Below are 4,662 nucleotides of genomic sequence, written 5' to 3'. Positions count from 1 at the left end.
TGTGTGTGTGTGTGTGTGTGTGTGTGTGTGTGTGTGTGTGTGTGTGTGTGTGTGTGTGTGTGTGTGTGTGTGTGTGTGTGTGTGTGTGTGTGACCAAGCCCTGAGAAATGCTTCTACATCCCTGCTCATAGGCATCAAGCGGTACCTCCAAGATCACAGATCCACCCACGTTTTGTTTGGATCCACAATCCAGTTTGACATAAAAAGCCACAATCATTCAAATATGCTTCTGAGTCACTGTGACCTTTACAAACCTAACGGACCTAAAGGATCGTGGCGTCAGAAGTGAGTTGGATCACATCGTGACATCAGGATTTACGCGTGGGACACAATTTCGGCGCTTCGGAGGAATTAGCTGTCCTAGAATTGGAATCGGGCCTCTTAAAAATGTGAAGAGAAACAAATCTGATTCATGCCAACCTGACTGACAAACAGACACATTGGAGCTGCCCTGTAAATATGAGCCTGACATCATCCAAATATGGAAATAGGGTGCGCATACGCATAAATAAAGCACTCCTGGTAAATCTTAGCTCCAGTGAAAATGCAACTCATTGAGCAAAACAACTGCGGAAATTTCTCCAGTAATGACAGTTAATTTCATATTTTGGATATTATGCATCATGAAATGTAAGATCTCATTCCACCGTCTACATGTTTTAGTAAAAAAACAAAAAAAAACAAACAAACAATAATCCATCGAGGCTTTCTTCATACTAGCACGCAGCAACACGTGCGAGGTGTATTACAGCCAAGGTTGCTCTCAGCACTCGTAACACCGACGCCGCGCACTATATAACCTCAATGTGGTTTGTGTCCAATATATCACACCATGTGACCACAAAACCACGTACACTGTCCATAGTCAAGTGGTATTTGGAAGAAGCAGGGCAGCCGCTCGCTGTCTGGCCTTCGTCGGATTCATGAAAGAACGGAGGCGGCTACACTGGGATAGACAGGGATTTCACCAAAATGCAGACCACATGGCCCCAAGCTTTTTCTGCTTCTGTCCCCGTCGATATCACACACACACACACACACACACACACACACACACACACACACACACACACACACACACACCCACACACACACAGACAGACCACCCCCCACACCCACACACACACACACACACACACACACACACACACACACGATATTCCACAATAACTTTGAATTTCATTGGTTCCATTGCGGTCCCCCACTGCGGTAAGTATGTCTGCGACAACAGCAACAGCTCGGCTCTGTCCTTCATTAAGCCACCAAGATGGCCTACATAAGATGTGGTGGCCACACTGATTGGGAAAGTGTGTGTGTGTGTGTGTGTGTGTGTGCGTGTGTGTGTGTGTGTGTGTCATTTCCCAGGTGTGCGCAAGCCAGAGCATTTAAAATAAAAAAAAAGGACACTTTGCGCCGTTGTGGGTGTGAACACAGCCGACTCAATTTGACACCCAGGTGGCTCTTTTCATTACTTTTAACAGTGGCGCGCTCACACCTCACATGGGGCCGGAACAGATGCGGCAATTCGCGCGTGATCTCATGTTTTGATTGTTTGATAAATCAAGCTTGTCATCCAGTATGTTAAAATAATCTTGCAGATGCGTTGACAGACACGGGAAAAAAATATCAATTAAATATTTCTCGGTCGCACTTTACATTCGAGTCCTCAGTCAATTTTACACAGCCGCCAACAAAGCAAAGCTTCTTGCAGCACGGCTTGCTCGCACACCGGTCCACGAGCACATTTGACTACTGTGAAAACCGTTTCCTCCGCCGTGTGTGAAACTTTCTTCACTCCCTTGCTATAGTGGATGTCTTCACTTCATGACCCTCGTTCCACTTGAGAGGTGGCACCCGTGTTTCTGTGCTCAAGCCAAAACCAAGAAGTCCCACACAGCCAAGCACAAGCGAGCCGTATTTGACTCGCTTGAACAGCCATGCGGCATTTGAAGGGTTAACAGTGCAGGTTGGCTGGATATTAATGCCAACTGCTCAGACTCCAGAATAAGACTGGCTTTAAACCAGCCTTCTCCTTGGCCCCTCTCAAACTCCGAGATCTTCTCAGGCATAGTTCTCATATTAAAAGAAAACAAGTTACACAAATGAGACAGATGGTTCTTGTTTGTGATGACAGTTGCACTACTTTCTCCTCCAGCTTTCCCACCTCCCTCCCCCTTCCCCCCACGCACCCTCCATCTTATCCCTCTCAGCTTTCTTTCTCTGGTATCTTTGCTCCTTTGTTGCCACACTCAGAGAAACAATTGGAGCGGTGCGCACGGATGCTTTTCCTTAATAATATAATGGTAATAAAACACAGTGTGCACGAACATGAGTGAAGCTCAGTGACTTCCAAGCAAGGGTGGAAGTCCCGCCATCACATTTCAAATGAGCGCCATCATTTCAAAGCCAAAAACTAAGCCGCGGATTACCATGATCAGTTTTCGTTATTGACATTGGAGGGAGTGATTTGCTGTTTTCAGCAGTGCGTTCGCTGCTTGTGCCATATGCATGGATCTGCGCTCTTATTGACAAGTGTAATGTGGTGGCTCCATGAGTGTAAATGCAAGCGGGAGGAGCAAAATGCAAGACTCAAAGGCAAAATAGAGCTGAAAAGAAATGATTCATATTGGGCAGGGCCGTGGTGGCCATTGGGAATTTTGGTACATTGCCTTGATTTTCCTGAACGGCTGGTCTATTTCCAGCACGGCACGGGCGCATCACGGTCGCCGTTCACCGCCCTAATATTACGGTATGTTTTTCTAATGCTATGTCATGGTTGTGTTTATTTTGTTCTTTGAGTTGGCGGGATCGGAGGGCGTTTCCTCCAGAGCCGCACCTGTTTGTCATTGTCATCAGCTTCATCATCGCCTGCTTACTAAAGGACCGCCACGCCGACCACTTTCTGTCGGATCGTTACTGACAATGTCAGTCTGTCGTGTTGATTTGTGCCTGTTGCTGTCATGTTGTTTTATTTGTCATAGTGGTGTCTTTTATTTGCTTGTGTTTTGTTGTTACTGACAGTTTGGATCTTTTCAGGACCTTGTTCGTCTTTTAGATGTAGTTTTTCCAGAGTGCCGCTGCAAGGATTTTTGTCCAGTGCCCCCTACTTTTGAGTCCTCTACCGTGCACAAAACATGACATGTTGTCACAAGCGTTTACAACTCACATTGCACATTACACTGCTATTGTGATGACAAATAATATCAAGATATTCATGGTAAATGGTCAATGGACATTCTACAATAACCAAACCCTGCAATACAGATGTTGATTTTTGAATTGAGTTTGACCAACAAGCATGACAAGCCTTCCCTTCTGGTTGCTTCCTCAGCCCATTTTCTGAGTGAAACCGACAAACTATGAGAAGAGTAAGCAAAGCAATGAACAGCAATCAGACTGAATACTTGGGGGCAATTTCGTTTAATACGAAAAACATCTTTGTTTGGAGGCTGGATTTGCCACAGGAATTCACACACTTATGCACACAAAAAGGGACTTGAGAGAATAAGCCACAAGCAAACTTGACTCGCAAAAGAGGGCCAGAAAGGCATATTTTCACCAACTCTAGTCTAATTTGACAGTTGCAGACCTTTAAACTATGATATGGACTGAAATGCGTCAAAAATGTCACGGTGCCCCGTTCACCAATTTCTTTCAAATCGCCAGGCGAGTGTTCATTTTTCACCAAGGAAAAACATGCCCGCCAGGTTAGAAGACACCAAATTGTCCAGAAGTGTGAAGTGAGTGACGGGCGCTGTGATGATCTGGCGACAAGTCCAGAGCGTCACCTGCCTCTGGCCCAAAGTCAGCTGGCGTCGGCACAAGCTCACTCCTGACCCTTGAGAGCATACGCATGATAGAAAATGGATGGTTGCATGCTTTTATTACATCATCAATATGTGTAAACCTCATTGTACTTTTGGTATCTTTGAAATTATCTGTAAAAATAATGCAGAATAAACAGTAATTCCGTCCCGTGACAGCTGCAAAAGGCACAAATGAACATGGCCTCGCCTCCAATGCAATTCATATTTGCATTTTTTGAAAACAGACCCTTCCGTTCTCGTGTATAAGGCGGACTTTGCTAAGTTTGGAATAATGGCAGACTTGAACTGGACGCGAGTCAAAAGTCAAACAAAGCCCGCACCGAGTCCCCTGTTGAACTTTCTGACATAACAAATGTGAATTTCAAACAGGTCTGTATATCGCACTCGTCCAAGTAAACTGGCTGGGCCTTTTGAGTTCAATACGCAAATAAATCTAAAGCCCCCATCTCGAGGCTTTTAGGGCAACGTTTATCCCAGCCTGGACAGAAGAGATTAGGATTGATCCGAGCGAGAAAAAGGAATGTCTCAAGAGTGACAGTGACAAGGTGTTTCAGAATGTTGATGGGGGCGTTACCTGCCGTAACTTCTTCTCTGCATGCTGAGATGGAGGATGCCAGTCACCTTACCTCCACATGCACACTCTCGACTTAGGTTATAGCCGTGCATCTGTCACCACGCAGATTTCAGATGAACTACAAAGGACCTTGCTTTCACACCTGGATAGTAAATGTACACCTGAAGACATGCGTGGCTACAGGTGAAAGGAGAAGGAGTGTGTGTGTGTGTGTGTGTGTGTGTGTGTGTGTGTGTGTGTGTGTGTGTGTGTGTGTGTGGG

The sequence above is a fragment of the Hippocampus comes genome, unplaced genomic scaffold (genome assembly GCF_001891065.2).
Source record: "Hippocampus comes isolate QL1 unplaced genomic scaffold, H_comes_QL1_v1.1 scaffold44, whole genome shotgun sequence".
NCBI classification, from domain to species: Eukaryota; Metazoa; Chordata; class Actinopteri; order Syngnathiformes; family Syngnathidae; genus Hippocampus; species Hippocampus comes.
This window is presented reverse-complemented; position numbering follows the sequence as displayed.